Genomic DNA, 20,385 nt, shown 5'->3' on the forward strand with positions numbered 1-20,385 from the left:
AAACACGCTATGGCTGCTTAACGGGAAAGGTGAGGTGGGGTGATGCATAAAACAAGGGTTTCAAATTAGCTCAGATACCGTTCCATAAACCCAATATGTAATACACAAGACCTACTCCTTGCTCAGTGAACTGGACTCAACACCCCCTATTCACCGCCCAAGAATATATCTGACTAGTAAGAATCTTAAAACCTATGTATTGATATCTCTCTGTAAGTGAGTCAAGTGGGTGTAAAGCGGCAGAAACACAGCAGTGAAAAGCAGCTAAACCCCGTTATAAAAATCAATTACTTTTAAAAACCCGTGAAACAAAGACAGTGAAAGAGAGAGAAATTCTTACCAAATTCGTTCAGGGGCTGTGATGCCACCTGGATTGACCATATCTAGTCCCACAGCTGATTGAGACATAAGGGTGGACACTCTTGGGGCTGAGAGGTTTGGTGAGGTTGGGGGAGCAAACGCAGACCCTTTAAAGGAATACTGCGTGGTACCCATCCCATGGGTCCCAAATCTCCAGCTTCAAGGGCATCTTCCTATATCGAAAACATGCATGAGAAACCCAGAAGATGGTACACCGTGTGATCGGGAAAGGTTTCTACAACGCACCTCATTTCTCATCTCCTTGTGCTCGGGTTCGCCATTCCAGCCGCTTTACTAGCAATCTCCCTCCTTGGAGAATCAGCACCTTTACCCTCCTGTTCCGTACAGGTTGCAATTTGTCCTGAGGATGAACGGGAAGAGGGGGAACCAATGAGAGACTAGCTCTAGGTGTTGGGACAGGCACAGCTCACTCTATTTTCCCATCAGGAAGAAGAATTAACCACAGGCTCAGCCTGCCGCCCGGGACCAGAATAGGGCCTGAAGCAATCCTGCGCTTTTGCGGCCAGCTCCCAAGAAAGCGAGTTGAAAAATGGAGCTCAGGGGCCCTGCAATTCAGAAACCTGCAGAGTTATAAATGATAACTCTCGTCCACAAAGATATTGAGGGAAGGCAACGAAGAGGATTTGAAAGCAAGGCAGAATTGCAGGAAACAGATTTCAGGAGGTAGATTCGAATCGCCTTTAAAGCACAGGAAAAGCGGCAAAACCTCGACAATGATGCCCTTGGCCAAAAAGGGCGTATGCGTTTTTTCCTGAATATATTCAGGAAAAAACGCATACGCCCTTTTTGGCCAACCAAGCAACCTGGAAAGGCAAATAAGCGCTACAAAGAAGTCTCGCTTCCCATCGGTCAAAAGGGCCATGCTGAATAAACTGTCAAAATCAGACATGCAGGACAGGCCATGGAGAAACGGGAGCCTTGCTACGCTGATGGGCGGGATGTAAATTGCCAACAGCCACTCTGGAGAAGTGTACGGTGTGTCCTGAAACATCTAAAAAACTCAGCTTAGAGAGCATAGGGCACTTCCACTCATGGGCGTATAAATTGGGAAAACTAAAAATCAGCAAGACACAGGCACCCCAAAGTTTAGGGCTGCTCTGTTGACAAGAACCTCCACTTCGTTACACCTTAAATATCCCAGGAAAGAGAAAAATGGATAAAGAAGTTGTGGAACTTATGTACAATGGAATATCACTCAGCCATGAAATCAACGTCATAAGGCTAGTAGCACCATGATGAGTGGATTTAGCTACGACGATTCTAAGTGAAATAAGTCACACAGAAAAAGACACTTATCATAAGATATCACTTATAGAGGGAATGGAAAAACCGCTACACTTGAACTGAATTACAAAACAGAACAGAGTCACACGTTTAGAAAACACGCTATGGCTGCTTAACGGGAAAGGTGAGGTGGGGTGATGCATAAAACAAGGGTTTCAAATTAGCTCAGATACCGTTCCATAAACCCAATATGTAATACACAAGACCTACTCCTTGCTCAGTGAACTGGACTCAACACCCCCTATTCACCGCCCAAGAATATATCTGACTAGTAAGAATCTTAAAACCTATGTATTGATATCTCTCTGTAAGTGAGTCAAGTGGGTGTAAAGCGGCAGAAACACAGCAGTGAAAAGCAGCTAAACCCCGTTATAAAAATCAATTACTTTTAAAAACCCGTGAAACAAAGACAGTGAAAGAGAGAGAAATTCTTACCAAATTCGTTCAGGGGCTGTGATGCCACCTGGATTGACCATATCTAGTCCCACAGCTGATTGAGACATAAGGGTGGACACTCTTGGGGCTGAGAGGTTTGGTGAGGTTGGGGGAGCAAACGCAGACCCTTTAAAGGAATACTGCGTGGTACCCATCCCATGGGTCCCAAATCTCCAGCTTCAAGGGCATCTTCCTATATCGAAAACATGCATGAGAAACCCAGAAGATGGTACACCGTGTGATCGGGAAAGGTTTCTACAACGCACCTCATTTCTCATCTCCTTGTGCTCGGGTTCGCCATTCCAGCCGCTTTACTAGCAATCTCCCTCCTTGGAGAATCAGCACCTTTACCCTCCTGTTCCGTACAGGTTGCAATTTGTCCTGAGGATGAACGGGAAGAGGGGGAACCAATGAGAGACTAGCTCTAGGTGTTGGGACAGGCACAGCTCACTCTATTTTCCCATCAGGAAGAAGAATTAACCACAGGCTCAGCCTGCCGCCCGGGACCAGAATAGGGCCTGAAGCAATCCTGCGCTTTTGCGGCCAGCTCCCAAGAAAGCGAGTTGAAAAATGGAGCTCAGGGGCCCTGCAATTCAGAAACCTGCAGAGTTATAAATGATAACTCTCGTCCACAAAGATATTGAGGGAAGGCAACGAAGAGGATTTGAAAGCAAGGCAGAATTGCAGGAAACAGATTTCAGGAGGTAGATTCGAATCGCCTTTAAAGCACAGGAAAAGCGGCAAAACCTCGACAATGATGCCCGTGGCCAAAAAGGGCGTATGCGTTTTTTCCTGAATATATTCAGGAAAAAACGCATACGCCCTTTTTGGCCAACCAAGCAACCTGGAAAGGCAAATAAGCGCTACAAAGAAGTCTCGCTTCCCATCGGTCAAAAGGGCCATGCTGAATAAACTGTCAAAATCAGACATGCAGGACAGGCCATGGAGAAACGGGAGCCTTGCTACGCTGATGGGCGGGATGTAAATTGCCAACAGCCACTCTGCAGAACTGTACGGTGTGTCCTGAAACATCTAAAAAACTCAGCTTAGAGAGCATAGGGCACTTCCACTCATGGGCGTATAAATTGGGAAAACTAAAAATCAGCAAGACACAGGCACCCCAAAGTTTAGGGCTGCTCTGTTGACAAGAACCTCCACTTCGTTACACCTTAAATATCCCAGGAAAGAGAAAAATGGATAAAGAAGTTGTGGAACTTATGTACAATGGAATATCACTCAGCCATGAAATCAACATCATAAGGCTAGTAGCACCATGATGAGTGGATTTAGCTACGACGATTCTAAGTGAAATAAGTCACACAGAAAAAGACACTTATCATAAGATATCACTTATAGAGGGAATGGAAAAACCGCTACACTTGAACTGAATTACAAAACAGAACAGAGTCACACGTTTAGAAAACACGCTATGGCTGCTTAACGGGAAAGGTGAGGTGGGGTGATGCATAAAACAAGGGTTTCAAATTAGCTCAGATACCGTTCCATAAACCCAATATGTAATACACAAGACCTACTCCTTGCTCAGTGAACTGGACTCAACACCCCCTATTCACCGCCCAAGAATATATCTGACTAGTAAGAATCTTAAAACCTATGTATTGATATCTCTCTGTAAGTGAGTCAAGTGGGTGTAAAGCGGCAGAAACACAGCAGTGAAAAGCAGCTAAACCCCGTTATAAAAATCAATTACTTTTAAAAACCCGTGAAACAAAGACAGTGAAAGAGAGAGAAATTCTTACCAAATTCGTTCAGGGGCTGTGATGCCACCTGGATTGACCATATCTAGACCCACAGCTGATTGAGACATAAGGGTGGACACTCTTGGGGCTGAGAGGTTTGGTGAGGTTGGGGGAGCAAACGCAGACCCTTTAAAGGAATACTGCGTGGTACCCATCCCATGGGTCCCAAATCTCCAGCTTCAAGGGCATCTTCCTATATCGAAAACATGCATGAGAAACTCAGAAGATGGTACACCGTGTGATCGGGAAAGGTTTCTAAAACGCACCTCATTTCTCATCTCCTTGTGCTCGGGGTCGCCATTCCAGCCGCTTTACTAGCAATCTCCCTCCTTGGAGAATCAGCACCTTTAACCTCCTGTTCCGTACAGGTTGCAATTTGTCCTGAGGATGAACGGGAAGAGGGCGAACCAATGAGAGACTACCTCTAGGTGTTGGGACAGGCACAGCTCACTCTATTTTCCCATCAGGAAGAAGAATTAACCACAGGCTCAGCCTGCCGCCCGGGACCAGAATAGGGCCTGAAGCAATCCTGCGCTTTTGCGGCCAGCTCCCAAGAAAGCGAGTTGAAAAATGGAGCTCAGGGGCCCTGCAATTCACAAACCTGCAGAGTTATAAATGATAACTCTCGTCCACAAATATATTGAGGGAAGGCAACGAAGAGGATTTGAAAGCAAGGCAGAATTGCAGGAAACAGATTTCAGGAGGTAGATTCGAATCGCCTTTAAAGCACAGGAAAAGCGGCAAAACCTCGACAATGATGCCCTTGGCCAAAAAGGGCGTATGCGTTTTTTCCTGAATATATTCAGGAAAAAACGCATACGCCCTTTTTGGCCAACCAAGCAACCTGGAAAGGCAAATCAGCACTACAAAAAAGTCTCGCTTCCCATCGGTCAAAAGGGCCATGCTGAATAAACTGTCAAAATCAGACATGCAGGACAGGCCATGGAGAAACGGGAGCCTTGCTACGCTGATGGGCGGGATGTAAATTGCCAACAGCCACTCTGCAGAACTGTACGGTGTGTCCTGAAACATCTAAAAAACTCAGCTTAGAGAGCATAGGGCACTTCCACTCATGGGCGTATAAATTGGGAAAACTAAAAATCAGCAAGACACAGGCACCCCAAAGTTTAGGGCTGCTCTGTTGACAAGAACCTCCACTTCGTTACACCTTAAATATCCCAGGAAAGAGAAAAATGGATAAAGAAGTTGTGGAACTTATGTACAATGGAATATCACTCAGCCATGAAATCAACGTCATAAGGCTAGTAGCACCATGATGAGTGGATTTAGCTACGACGATTCTAAGTGAAATAAGTCACACAGAAAAAGACACTTATCATAAGATATCACTTATAGAGGGAATGGAAAAACCGCTACACTTGAACTGAATTACAAAACAGAACAGAGTCACACGTTTAGATAACACGCTATGGCTGCTTAACGGGAAAGGTGAGGTGGGGTGATGCATAAAACAAGGGTTTCAAATTAGCTCAGATACCGTTCCATAAACCCAATATGTAATAGAGAAGACCTACTCCTTGCTCAGTGAACGGGACTCAACACCCCCTATTCACCGCCCAAGAATATATCTGACTAGTAAGAATCTTAAAACCTATGTATTGATATCTCTCTGTAACTGAGTCAAGTGGGTGTAAAGCGGCAGAAACACAGCAGTGAAAAGCAGCTAAACCCCGTTATAAAAATCAATTACTTTTAAAAACCCGTGAAACAAAGACAGTGAAAGAGAGAGAAATTCTTACCAAATTCGTTCAGGGGCTGTGATGCCACCTGGATTGACCATATCTAGACCCACAGCTGATTGAAACATAAGGGTGGACACTCTTGGGGCTGAGAGGTTTGGTGAGGTTGGGGGAGCAAACGCAGACCCTTTAAAGGAATACTGCGTGGTACCCATCCCATGGGTCCCAAATCTCCAGCTTCAAGGGCATCTTCCTATATCGAAAACATGCATGAGAAACCCAGAAGATGGTACACCGTGTGATCGGGAAAGGTGTCTAAAACGCACCTCATTTCTCATCTCCTTGTGCTCGGGTTCGCCATTCCAGCCGCTTTACTAGCAATCTCCCTCCTTGGAGAATCAGCACCTTTAACCTCCTGTTCCGTACAGGTGGCAATTTGTCCTGAGGATGAACAGGAAGAGGGGGAACCAATGAGAGACTACCTCTAGGTGTTGGGACGGGCACAGCTCACTCTATTTTCCCATCAGGAAGAAGAATTAACCACAGGCTCAGCCTGCCGCCCGGGACCAGAATAGGGCCTGAAGCAATCCTGCGCTTTTGCGGCCAGCTCCCAAGAAAGCGAGTTGAAAAATGGAGCTCAGGGGCCCTGCAATTCACAAACCTGCAGAGTTATAAATGATAACTCTCGTCCACAAAGATATTGAGGGAAGGCAACGAAGAGGATTTGAAAGCAAGGCAGAATTGCAGGAAACAGATTTCAGGAGGTAGATTCGAATCGCCTTTAAAGCACAGGAAAAGCGGCAAAACCTCGACAATGATGCCCTTGGCCAAAAAGGGCGTATGCGTTTTTTCCTGAATATATTCAGGAAAAAACGCATACGCCCTTTTTGGCCAACCAAGCAACCTGGAAAGGCAAATAAGCGCTACAAAGAAGTCTCGCTTCCCATCGGTCAAAAGGGCCATGCTGAATAAACTGTCAAAATCAGACATGCAGGACAGGCCATGGAGAAACGGGAGCCTTGCTACGCTGATGGGCGGGATGTAAATTGCCAACAGCCACTCTGGAGAAGTGTACGGTGTGTCCTGAAACATCTAAAAAACTCAGCTTAGAGAGCATAGGGCACTTCCACTCATGGGCGTATAAATTGGGAAAACTAAAAATCAGCAAGACACAGGCACCCCAAAGTTTAGGGCTGCTCTGTTGACAAGAACCTCCACTTCGTTACACCTTAAATATCCCAGGAAAGAGAAAAATGTATAAAGAAGTTGTGGAACTTATGTACAATGGAATATCACTCAGCCATGAAATCAACGTCATAAGGCTAGTAGCACCATGATGAGTGGATTTAGCTACGACGATTCTAAGTGAAATAAGTCACACAGAAAAAGACACTTATCATAAGATATCACTTATAGAGGGAATGGAAAAACCGCTACACTTGAACTGAATTACAAAACAGAACAGAGTCACACGTTTAGAAAACACGCTATGGCTGCTTAACGGGAAAGGTGAGGTGGGGTGATGCATAAAACAAGGGTTTCAAATTAGCTCAGATACCGTTCCATAAACCCAATATGTAATACACAAGACCTACTCCTTGCTCAGTGAACTGGACTCAACACCCCCTATTCACCGCCCAAGAATATATCTGACTAGTAAGAATCTTAAAACCTATGTATTGATATCTCTCTGTAAGTGAGTCAAGTGGGTGTAAAGCGGCAGAAACACAGCAGTGAAAAGCAGCTAAACCCCGTTATAAAAATCAATTACTTTTAAAAACCCGTGAAACAAAGACAGTGAAAGAGAGAGAAATTCTTACCAAATTCGTTCAGGGGCTGTGATGCCACCTGGATTGACCATATCTAGTCCCACAGCTGATTGAGACATAAGGGTGGACACTCTTGGGGCTGAGAGGTTTGGTGAGGTTGGGGGAGCAAACGCAGACCCTTTAAAGGAATACTGCGTGGTACCCATCCCATGGGTCCCAAATCTCCAGCTTCAAGGGCATCTTCCTATATCGAAAACATGCATGAGAAACCCAGAAGATGGTACACCGTGTGATCGGGAAAGGTTTCTACAACGCACCTCATTTCTCATCTCCTTGTGCTCGGGTTCGCCATTCCAGCCGCTTTACTAGCAATCTCCCTCCTTGGAGAATCAGCACCTTTACCCTCCTGTTCCGTACAGGTTGCAATTTGTCCTGAGGATGAACGGGAAGAGGGGGAACCAATGAGAGACTAGCTCTAGGTGTTGGGACAGGCACAGCTCACTCTATTTTCCCATCAGGAAGAAGAATTAACCACAGGCTCAGCCTGCCGCCCGGGACCAGAATAGGGCCTGAAGCAATCCTGCGCTTTTGCGGCCAGCTCCCAAGAAAGCGAGTTGAAAAATGGAGCTCAGGGGCCCTGCAATTCACAAACCTGCAGAGTTATAAATGATAACTCTCGTCCACAAAGATATTGAGGGAAGGCAACGAAGAGGATTTGAAAGCAAGGCAGAATTGCAGGAAACAGATTTCAGGAGGTAGATTCGAATCGCCTTTAAAGCACAGGAAAAGCGGCAAAACCTCGACAATGATGCCCTTGGCCAAAAAGGGCGTATGCGTTTTTTCCTGAATATATTCAGGAAAAAACGCATACGCCCTTTTTGGCCAACCAAGCAACCTGGAAAGGCAAATAAGCGCTACAAAGAAGTCTCGCTTCCCATCGGTCAAAAGGGCCATGCTGAATAAACTGTCAAAATCAGACATGCAGGACAGGCCATGGAGAAACGGGAGCCTTGCTACGCTGATGGGCGGGATGTAAATTGCCAACAGCCACTCTGGAGAAGTGTACGGTGTGTCCTGAAACATCTAAAAAACTCAGCTTAGAGAGCATAGGGCACTTCCACTCATGGGCGTATAAATTGGGAAAACTAAAAATCAGCAAGACACAGGCACCCCAAAGTTTAGGGCTGCTCTGTTGACAAGAACCTCCACTTCGTTACACCTTAAATATCCCAGGAAAGAGAAAAATGGATAAAGAAGTTGTGGAACTTATGTACAATGGAATATCACTCAGCCATGAAATCAACGTCATAAGGCTAGTAGCACCATGATGAGTGGATTTAGCTACGACGATTCTAAGTGAAATAAGTCACACAGAAAAAGACACTTATCATAAGATATCACTTATAGAGGGAATGGAAAAACCGCTACACTTGAACTGAATTACAAAACAGAACAGAGTCACACGTTTAGAAAACACGCTATGGCTGCTTAACGGGAAAGGTGAGGTGGGGTGATGCATAAAACAAGGGTTTCAAATTAGCTCAGATACCGTTCCATAAACCCAATATGTAATACACAAGACCTACTCCTTGCTCAGTGAACTGGACTCAACACCCCCTATTCACCGCCCAAGAATATATCTGACTAGTAAGAATCTTAAAACCTATGTATTGATATCTCTCTGTAAGTGAGTCAAGTGGGTGTAAAGCGGCAGAAACACAGCAGTGAAAAGCAGCTAAACCCCGTTATAAAAATCAATTACTTTTAAAAACCCGTGAAACAAAGACAGTGAAAGAGAGAGAAATTCTTACCAAATTCGTTCAGGGGCTGTGATGCCACCTGGATTGACCATATCTAGTCCCACAGCTGATTGAGACATAAGGGTGGACACTCTTGGGGCTGAGAGGTTTGGTGAGGTTGGGGGAGCAAACGCAGACCCTTTAAAGGAATACTGCGTGGTACCCATCCCATGGGTCCCAAATCTCCAGCTTCAAGGGCATCTTCCTATATCGAAAACATGCATGAGAAACCCAGAAGATGGTACACCGTGTGATCGGGAAAGGTTTCTACAACGCACCTCATTTCTCATCTCCTTGTGCTCGGGTTCGCCATTCCAGCCGCTTTACTAGCAATCTCCCTCCTTGGAGAATCAGCACCTTTACCCTCCTGTTCCGTACAGGTTGCAATTTGTCCTGAGGATGAACGGGAAGAGGGGGAACCAATGAGAGACTAGCTCTAGGTGTTGGGACAGGCACAGCTCACTCTATTTTCCCATCAGGAAGAAGAATTAACCACAGGCTCAGCCTGCCGCCCGGGACCAGAATAGGGCCTGAAGCAATCCTGCGCTTTTGCGGCCAGCTCTCAAGAAAGCGAGTTGAAAAATGGAGCTCAGGGGCCCTGCAATTCAGAAACCTGCAGAGTTATAAATGATAACTCTCGTCCACAAAGATATTGAGGGAAGGCAACGAAGAGGATTTGAAAGCAAGGCAGAATTGCAGGAAACAGATTTCAGGAGGTAGATTCGAATCGCCTTTAAAGCACAGGAAAAGCGGCAAAACCTCGACAATGATGCCCGTGGCCAAAAAGGGCGTATGCGTTTTTTCCTGAATATATTCAGGAAAAAACGCATACGCCCTTTTTGGCCAACCAAGCAACCTGGAAAGGCAAATAAGCGCTACAAAGAAGTCTCGCTTCCCATCGGTCAAAAGGGCCATGCTGAATAAACTGTCAAAATCAGACATGCAGGACAGGCCATGGAGAAACGGGAGCCTTGCTACGCTGATGGGCGGGATGTAAATTGCCAACAGCCACTCTGGAGAAGTGTACGGTGTGTCCTGAAACATCTAAAAAACTCAGCTTAGAGAGCATAGGGCACTTCCACTCATGGGCGTATAAATTGGGAAAACTAAAAATCAGCAAGACACAGGCACCCCAAAGTTTAGGGCTGCTCTGTTGACAAGAACCTCCACTTCGTTACACCTTAAATATCCCAGGAAAGAGAAAAATGGATAAAGAAGTTGTGGAACTTATGTACAATGGAATATCACTCAGCCATGAAATCAACATCATAAGGCTAGTAGCACCATGATGAGTGGATTTAGCTACGACGATTCTAAGTGAAATAAGTCACACAGAAAAAGACACTTATCATAAGATATCACTTATAGAGGGAATGGAAAAACCGCTACACTTGAACTGAATTACAAAACAGAACAGAGTCACACGTTTAGAAAACACGCTATGGCTGCTTAACGGGAAAGGTGAGGTGGGGTGATGCATAAAACAAGGGTTTCAAATTAGCTCAGATACCGTTCCATAAACCCAATATGTAATACACAAGACCTACTCCTTGCTCAGTGAACTGGACTCAACACCCCCTATTCACCGCCCAAGAATATATCTGACTAGTAAGAATCTTAAAACCTATGTATTGATATCTCTCTGTAAGTGAGTCAAGTGGGTGTAAAGCGGCAGAAACACAGCAGTGAAAAGCAGCTAAACCCCGTTATAAAAATCAATTACTTTTAAAAACCCGTGAAACAAAGACAGTGAAAGAGAGAGAAATTCTTACCAAATTCGTTCAGGGGCTGTGATGCCACCTGGATTGACCATATCTAGACCCACAGCTGATTGAGACATAAGGGTGGACACTCTTGGGGCTGAGAGGTTTGGTGAGGTTGGGGGAGCAAACGCAGACCCTTTAAAGGAATACTGCGTGGTACCCATCCCATGGGTCCCAAATCTCCAGCTTCAAGGGCATCTTCCTATATCGAAAACATGCATGAGAAACCCAGAAGATGGTACACCGTGTGATCGGGAAAGGTTTCTAAAACGCACCTCATTTCTCATCTCCTTGTGCTCGGGGTCGCCATTCCAGCCGCTTTACTAGCAATCACCCTCCTTGGAGAATCAGCACCTTTAACCTCCTGTTCCGTACAGGTTGCAATTTGTCCTGAGGATGAACGGGAAGAGGGCGAACCAATGAGAGACTACCTCTAGGTGTTGGGACAGGCACAGCTCACTCTATTTTCCCATCAGGAAGAAGAATTAACCACAGGCTCAGCCTGCCGCCCGGGACCAGAATAGGGCCTGAAGCAATCCTGCGCTTTTGCGGCCAGCTCCCAAGAAAGCGAGTTGAAAAATGGAGCTCAGGGGCCCTGCAATTCACAAACCTGCAGAGTTTTAAATGATAACTCTCGTCCACAAAGATATTGAGGGAAGGCAACGAAGAGGATTTGAAAGCAAGGCAGAATTGCAGGAAACAGATTTCAGGAGGTAGATTCGAATCGCCTTTAAAGCACAGGAAAACCGGCAAAACCTCGACAATGATGCCCTTGGCCAAAAAGGGCGTATGCGTTTTTTCCTGAATATATTCAGGAAAAAACGCATACGCCCTTTTTGGCCAACCAAGCAACCTGGAAAGGCCAATCAGCGCTACAAAGAAGTCTCGCTTCCCATCGGTCAAAAGGGCCATGCTGAATAAACTGTCAAAACCAGACATGCAGGACAGGCCATGGAGAAACGGGAGCCTTGCTACGCTGATGGGCGGGATGTAAATTGCCAACAGCCACTCTGCAGAAGTGTACGGTGTGTCCTGAAACATCTAAAAAACTCAGCTTAGAGAGCATAGGGCACTTCCACGCATGGGCTTAAACATTGGGAAAACTAAAAATCAGGAAGACACAGGCACCCCAAAGTTTAGGGCTGCTCTGTTGACAAGAACCTCCACTTCGTTACACCTTAAATATCCCAGGAAAGACAAAAATGGATAAAGAAGTTGTGGAACTTATGTACAATGGAATATCACTCAGCCATGAAATCAACGTCATAAGGCTAGTAGCAGCATGATGAGTGGATTTAGCTACGACGATTCTAAGTGAAATAAGTCACACAGAAAAAGACACTTATCATAAGATATCACTTATAGAGGGAATGGAAAAACTGCTACACTTGAACTGAATTACAAAACAGAACAGAGTCACACGTTTAGAAAACACGCTATGGCTGCTTAACGGGAAAGGTGAGGTGGGGTGATGCATAAAACAAGGGTTTCAAATTAGCTCAGATATCGTTCCATAAACCCAATATGTAATAGAGAAGACCTACTCCTTGCTCAGTGAACGGGACTCAACACCCCCTATTCACCGCCCAAGAATATATCTGACTAGTAAGAATCTTAAAACCTATGTATTGATATCTCTCTGTAAGTCAGTCAAGTGGGTGTAAAGCGGCAGAAACACAGCAGTGAAAAGCAGCTAAACCCCGTTATAAAAATCAATTACTTTTAAAAACCCGTGAAACAAAGACAGTGAAAGAGAGAGAAATTCTTACCAAATTCGTTCAGGGGCTGTGATGCCACCTGGATTGACCATATCTAGACCCACAGCTGATTGAGACATAAGGGTGGACACTCTTGGGGCTGAGAGGTTTGGTGAGGTTGGGGGAGCAAACGCAGACCCTTTAAAGGAATACTGCGTGGTACCCATCCCATGGGTCCCAAATCTCCAGCTTCAAGGGCATCTTCCTATATCGAAAACATGCATGAGAAACCCAGAAGATGGTACACCGTTTGATCGGGAAAGGTTTCTAAAACGCACCTCATTTCTCATCTCCTTGTGCTCGGGTTCGCCATTCCAGCCGCTTTACTAGCAATCTCCCTCCTTGGAGAATCAGCACCTTTAACCTCCTGTTCCGTACAGGTTGTAATTTGTCCTGAGGATAAACGGGAAGAGGGGGAACCAATGAGAGACTAGCTCTAGGTGTTGGGACAGGCACAGCTCACTCTATTTTCCCATCAGGAAGAAGAATTAACCACAGGCTCAGCCTGCCGACCAGGACCAGAATAGGGCCTGAAGCAATCCTGCGCTTTTGCGGCCAGCTCCCAAGAAAGCGAGTTGAAAAATGGAGCTCAGGGGCCCTGCAATTCACAAACCTGCAGAGTTTTAAATGATAACTCTCGTCCACAAATATATTGAGGGAAGGCAACGAAGAGGATTTGAAAGCAAGGCAGAATTGCAGGAAACAGATTTCAGGAGGTAGATTCGAATCGCCTTTAAAGCACAGGAAAACCGGCAAAACCTCGACAATGATGCCCTTGGCCAAAAAGGGCGTATGCGTTTTTTCCTGAATATATTCAGGAAAAAACGCAAACGCCCTTTTTGGCCAACCAAGCAACCGGGAAAGGCAAATCAGCGCTACAAAGAAGTCTCGCTTCCCAGCGGGCAAAAGGGCCATGCTGAATAAACTGTCAAAATCAGACATGCAGGACAGGCCATGGAGAAACGGGAGCCTTGCTACGCTGATGGGCGGGATGTAAATTGCCAACAGCCACTCTGCAGAACTGTACGGTGTGTCCTGAAACTTCTAAAACACTCAGCTTAGAGAGCATAGGGCACTTCCACTCATGGGCGTATAAATTGGGAAAACTAAAAATCAGCAAGACACAGGCACCCCAAAGTTTAGGGCTGCTCTGTTGACAAGAACCTCCACTTCGTTACACCTTAAATATCCCAGGAAAGAGAAAAATGGATAAAGAAGTTGTGGAACTTATGTACAATGGAATATCACTCAGCCATGAAATCAACGTCATAAGGCTAGTAGCACCATGATGAGTGGATTTAGCTACGACGATTCTAAGTGAAATAAGTCACACAGAAAAAGACACTTATCATAAGATATCACTTATAGAGGGAATGGAAAAACCGCTACACTTGAACTGAATTACAAAACAGAACAGAGTCACACGTTTAGATAACACGCTATGGCTGCTTAACGGGAAAGGTGAGGTGGGGTGATGCATAAAACAAGGGTTTCAAATTAGCTCAGATACCGTTCCATAAACCCAATATGTAATAGAGAAGACCTACTCCTTGCTCAGTGAACGGGACTCAACACCCCCTATTCACCGCCCAAGAATATATCTGACTAGTAAGAATCTTAAAACCTATGTATTGATATCTCTCTGTAACTGAGTCAAGTGGGTGTAAAGCGGCAGAAACACAGCAGTGAAAAGCAGCTAAACCCCGTTATAAAAATCAATTACTTTTAAAAACCCGTGAAACAAAGACAGTGAAAGAGAGAGAAATTCTTACCAAATTCGTTCAGGGGCTGTGATGCCACCTGGATTGACCATATCTAGACCCACAGCTGATTGAAACATAAGGGTGGACACTCTTGGGGCTGAGAGGTTTGGTGAGGTTGGGGGAGCAAACGCAGACCCTTTAAAGGAATACTGCGTGGTACCCATCCCATGGGTCCCAAATCTCCAGCTTCAAGGGCATCTTCCTATATCGAAAACATGCATGAGAAACCCAGAAGATGGTACACCGTGTGATGGGGAAAGGTGTCTAAAACGCACCTCATTTCTCATCTCCTTGTGCTCGGGTTCGCCATTCCAGCCGCTTTACTAGCAATCTCCCTCCTTGGAGAATCAGCACCTTTAACCTCCTGTTCCGTACAGGTGGCAATTTGTCCTGAGGATGAACAGGAAGAGGGGGAACCAATGAGAGACTACCTCTAGGTGTTGGGACAGGCACAGCTCACTCTATTTTCCCATCAGGAAGAAGAATTAACCACAGGCTCAGCCTGCCGCCCGGGACCAGAATAGGGCCTGAAGCAATCCTGCGCTTTTGCGGCCAGCTCCCAAGAAAGCGAGTTGAAAAATGGAGCTCAGGGGCCCTGCAATTCACAAACCTGCAGAGTTATAAATGATAACTCTCGTCCACAAAGATATTGAGGGAAGGCAACGAAGAGGATTTGAAAGCAAGGCAGAATTGCAGGAAACAGATTTCAGGAGGTAGATTCGAATCGCCTTTAAAGCACAGGAAAAGCGGCAAAACCTCGACAATGATGCCCTTGGCCAAAAAGGGCGTATGCGTTTTTTCCTGAATATATTCAGGAAAAAACGCATACGCCCTTTTTGGCCAACCAAGCAACCTGGAAAGGCAAATAAGCGCTACAAAGAAGTCTCGCTTCCCATCGGTCAAAAGGGCCATGCTGAATAAACTGTCAAAATCAGACATGCAGGACAGGCCATGGAGAAACGGGAGCCTTGCTACGCTGATGGGCGGGATGTAAATTGCCAACAGCCACTCTGGAGAAGTGTACGGTGTGTCCTGAAACATCTAAAAAACTCAGCTTAGAGAGCATAGGGCACTTCCACTCATGGGCGTATAAATTGGGAAAACTAAAAATCAGCAAGACACAGGCACCCCAAAGTTTAGGGCTGCTCTGTTGACAAGAACCTCCACTTCGTTACACCTTAAATATCCCAGGAAAGAGAAAAATGGATAAACAAGTTGTGGAACTTATGTACAATGGAATATCACTCAGCCATGAAATCAACGTCATAAGGCTAGTAGCACCATGATGAGTGGATTTAGCTACGACGATTCTAAGTGAAATAAGTCACACAGAAAAAGACACTTATCATAAGATATCACTTATAGAGGGAATGGAAAAACCGCTACACTTGAACTGAATTACAAAACAGAACAGAGTCACACGTTTAGAAAACACGCTATGGCTGCTTAACGGGAAAGGTGAGGTGGGGTGATGCATAAAACAAGGGTTTCAAATTAGCTCAGATACCGTTCCATAAACCCAATATGTAATACACAAGACCTACTCCTTGCTCAGTGAACTGGACTCAACACCCCCTATTCACCGCCCAAGAATATATCTGACTAGTAAGAATCTTAAAACCTATGTATTGATATCTCTCTGTAAGTGAGTCAAGTGGGTGTAAAGCGGCAGAAACACAGCAGTGAAAAGCAGCTAAACCCCGTTATAAAAATCAATTACTTTTAAAAACCCGTGAAACAAAGACAGTGAAAGAGAGAGAAATTCTTACCAAATTCGTTCAGGGGCTGTGATGCCACCTGGATTGACCATATCTAGTCCCACAGCTGATTGAGACATAAGGGTGGACACTCTTGGGGCTGAGAGGTTTGGTGAGGTTGGGGGAGCAAACGCAGACCCTTTAAAGGAATACTGCGTGGTACCCATCCCATGGGTCCCAAATCTCCAGCTTCAAGGGCATCTTCCTATATCGAAAACATGCATGAGAAACCCAGAAGATGGTACACCGTGTGATCGGGAAAGGTTTCTACAACGCACCTCATTTCTCATCTCCTTGTGCTCGGGTTCGCCATTCCAGCCGCTTTACTAGCAATCTCCCTCCTTGGAGAATCAGCACCTTTACCCTCCTGTTCCGTACAGGTTGCAATTTGTCCTGAGGATGAACGGGAAGAGGGGGAACCAATGAGAGACTAGCTCTAGGTGTTGGGACAGGCACAGCTCACTCTATTTTCCCATCAGGAAGAAGAATTAACCACAGGCTCAGCCTGCCGCCCGGGACCAGAATAGGGCCTGAAGCAATCCTGCGCTTTTGCGGCCAGCTCCCAAGAAAGCGAGTTGAAAAATGGAGCTCAGGGGCCCTGCAATTCACAAACCTGCAGAGTTATAAATGATAACTCTCGTCCACAAAGATATTGAGGGAAGGCAACGAAGAGGATTTGAAAGCAAGGCAGAATTGCAGGAAACAGATTTCAGGAGGTAGATTCGAATCGCCTTTAAAGCACAGGAAAAGCGGCAAAACCTCGACAATGATGCCCTTGGCCAAAAAGGGCGTATGCGTTTTTTCCTGAATATATTCAGGAAAAAACGCATACGCCCTTTTTGGCCAACCAAGCAACCTGGAAAGGCAAATAAGCGCTACAAAGAAGTCTCGCTTCCCATCGGTCAAAAGGGCCATGCTGAATAAACTGTCAAAATCAGACATGCAGGACAGGCCATGGAGAAACGGGAGCCTTGCTACGCTGATGGGCGGGATGTAAATTGCCAACAGCCACTCTGGAGAAGTGTACGGTGTGTCCTGAAACATCTAAAAAACTCAGCTTAGAGAGCATAGGGCACTTCCACTCATGGGCGTATAAATTGGGAAAACTAAAAATCAGCAAGACACAGGCACCCCAAAGTTTAGGGCTGCTCTGTTGACAAGAACCTCCACTTCGTTACACCTTAAATATCCCAGGAAAGAGAAAAATGGATAAACAAGTTGTGGAACTTATGTACAATGGAATATCACTCAGCCATGAAATCAACGTCATAAGGCTAGTAGCACCATGATGAGTGGATTTAGCTACGACGATTCTAAGTGAAATAAGTCACACAGAAAAAGACACTTATCATAAGATATCACTTATAGAGGGAATGGAAAAACCGCTACACTTGAACTGAATTACAAAACAGAACAGAGTCACACGTTTAGAAAACACGCTATGGCTGCTTAACGGGAAAGGTGAGGTGGGGTGATGCATAAAACAAGGGTTTCAAATTAGCTCAGATACCGTTCCATAAACCCAATATGTAATACACAAGACCTACTCCTTGCTCAGTGAACTGGACTCAACACCCCCTATTCACCGCCCAAGAATATATCTGACTAGTAAGAATCTTAAAACCTATGTATTGATATCTCTCTGTAAGTGAGTCAAGTGGGTGTAAAGCGGCAGAAACACAGCAGTGAAAAGCAGCTAAACCCCGTTATAAAAATCAATTACTTTTAAAAACCCGTGAAACAAAGACAGTGAAAGAGAGAGAAATTCTTACCAAATTCGTTCAGGGGCTGTGATGCCACCTGGATTGACCATATCTAGACCCACAGCTGATTGAGACATAAGGGTGGACACTCTTGGGGCTGAGAGGTTTGGTGAGGTTGGGGGAGCAAACGCAGACCCTTTAAAGGAATACTGCGTGGTACCCATCCCATGGGTCCCAAATCTCCAGCTTCAAGGGCATCTTCCTATATCGAAAACATGCATGAGAAACCCAGAAGATGGTACACCGTGTGATCGGGAAAGGTTTCTAAAACGCACCTCATTTCTCATCTCCTTGTGCTCGGGGTCGCCATTCCAGCCGCTTTACTAGCAATCTCCCTCCTTGGAGAATCAGCACCTTTAACCTCCTGTTCCGTACAGGTTGCAATTTGTCCTGAGGATGAACGGGAAGAGGGCGAACCAATGAGAGACTACCTCTAGGTGTTGGGACAGGCACAGCTCACTCTATTTTCCCATCAGGAAGAAGAATTAACCACAGGCTCAGCCTGCCGCCCGGGACCACAATAGGGCCTGAAGCAATCCTGAGCTTTTGCGGCCAGCTCCCAAGAAAGCGAGTTGAAAAATGGAGCTCAGGGGCCCTGCAATTCACAAACCTGCAGAGTTATAAATGATAACTCTCGTCCACAAAGATATTGAGGGAAGGCAACGAAGAGGATTTGAAAGCAAGGCAGAATTGCAGGAAACAGATTTCAGGAGGTAGATTCGAATCGCCTTTAAAGCACAGGAAAACCGGCAAAACCTCGACAATGATGCCCTTGGCCAAAAAGGGCGTATGCGTTTTTTCCTGAATATATTCAGGAAAAAACGCATACGCCCTTTTTGGCCAACCAAGCAACCGGGAAAGGCAAATCAGCGCTACAAAGAAGTCTCGCTTCCCATCGGTCAAAAGGGCCATGCTGAATAAACTGTCAAAACCAGACATGCAGGACAGGCCATGGAGAAACGGGAGCCTTGCTACGCTGATGGGCGGGATGTAAATTGCCAACAGCCACTCTGCAGAAGTGTACGGTGTGTCCTGAAACATCTAAAAAACTCAGCTTAGAGAGCATAGGGCACTTCCACGCATGGGCTTAAACATTGGGAAAACTAAAAATCAGGAAGACACAGGCACCCCAAAGTTTAGGGCTGCTCTGTTGACAAGAACCTCCACTTCGTTACACCTTAAATATCCCAGGAAAGAGAAAAATGGATAAAGAAGTTGTGGAACTTATGTACAATGGAATATCACTCAGCCATGAAATCAACGTCATAAGGCTAGTAGCACCATGATGAGTGGATTTAGCTACGACGATTCTAATTGAAATATGTCACACAGAAAAAGACACTTATCATAAGATATCACTTATAGAGGGAATGGAAAAACTGCTACACTTGAACTGAATTACAAAACAGAACAGAGTCACACGTTTAGAAAACACGCTATGGCTGCTTAACGGGAAAGGTGAGGTGGGGTGATGCATAAAACAAGGGTTTCAAATTAGCTCAGATACCGTTCCATAAACCCAATATGTAATAGAGAAGACCTACTCCTTGCTCAGTGAACGGGACTCAACACCCCCTATTCACCGCCCAAGAATATATCTGACTAGTAAGAATCTTAAAACCTATGTATTGATATCTCTCTGTAAGTGAGTCAAGTGGGTGTAAAGCGGCAGAAACACAGCAGTGAAAAGCAGCTAAACCCCGTTATAAAAATCAATTACTTTTAAAAACCCGTGAAACAAAGACAGTGAAAGAGAGAGAAATTCTTACCAAATTCGTTCAGGGGCTGTGATGCCACCTGGATTGACCATATCTAGACCCACAGCTGATTGAGACATAAGGGTGGACACTCTTGGGGCTGAGAGGTTTGGTGAGGTTGGGGGAGCAAACGCAGACCCTTTAAAGGAATACTGCGTGGTACCCATCCCATGGGTCCCAAATCTCCAGCTTCAAGGGCATCTTCCTATATCGAAAACATGCATGAGAAACCCAGAAGATGGTACACCGTGTGATCGGGAAAGGTTTCTAAAACGCACCTCATTTCTCATCTCCTTGTGCTCGGGTTCGCCATTCCAGCCGCTTTACTAGCAATCTCCCTCCTTGGAGAATCAGCACCTTTAACCTCCTGTTCCGTACAGGTGGCAATTTGTCCTGAGGATGAACAGGAAGAGGGGGAACCAATGAGAGACTAGCTCTAGGTGTTGGGACAGGCACAGCTCACTCTATTTTCCCATCAGGAAGAAGAATTAACCACAGGCTCAGCCTGCCCCCCGGGACCAGAATAGGGCCTGAAGCAATCCTGTGCTTTGGCGGCCAGCTCCCAAGAAAGCGAGTTGAAAAATGGAGCTCAGGGGCCCTGCAATTCACAAACCTGCAGAGTTATAAATGATAACTCTCGTCCACAAATATATTGAGGGAAGGCAACGAAGAGGATTTAAAAGCAAGGCAGAATTGC

At 45.5% G+C, this 20,385-nt stretch overlaps 1 long non-coding RNA gene across 4 annotated transcripts in view; it reads right to left on the reverse strand.

The window, feature by feature from the left end:
• LOC130704711 (uncharacterized) overlaps nucleotides 1-20,385 on the reverse strand; it is a 37,045-nt gene that overhangs the window by 15,225 nt on the left and 1,435 nt on the right. For 2 of the 4 annotated variants that reach the window (XR_009005155.1, XR_009005153.1), the window contains exons 2-7: nucleotides 19,967-20,081; nucleotides 18,207-18,321; nucleotides 14,687-14,801; nucleotides 12,927-13,041; nucleotides 5,887-6,001; nucleotides 4,127-4,241 (exon numbers count right to left, since the gene is read on the reverse strand). This is a non-coding gene — a long non-coding RNA (uncharacterized LOC130704711). Of the gene's footprint in view, nucleotides 1-2,365; nucleotides 2,482-4,126; nucleotides 4,242-5,886; nucleotides 6,002-12,926; nucleotides 13,042-14,686; nucleotides 14,802-18,206; nucleotides 18,322-19,966; nucleotides 20,082-20,385 lie in introns of those variants that run through there. The other 2 variants (XR_009005154.1, XR_009005152.1) reach the window with 2 other exon arrangements.

This window comes from Balaenoptera acutorostrata, chromosome 14 (assembly GCF_949987535.1).
Source record: "Balaenoptera acutorostrata chromosome 14, mBalAcu1.1, whole genome shotgun sequence".
Classification (NCBI taxonomy): Eukaryota; Metazoa; Chordata; class Mammalia; order Artiodactyla; family Balaenopteridae; genus Balaenoptera; species Balaenoptera acutorostrata.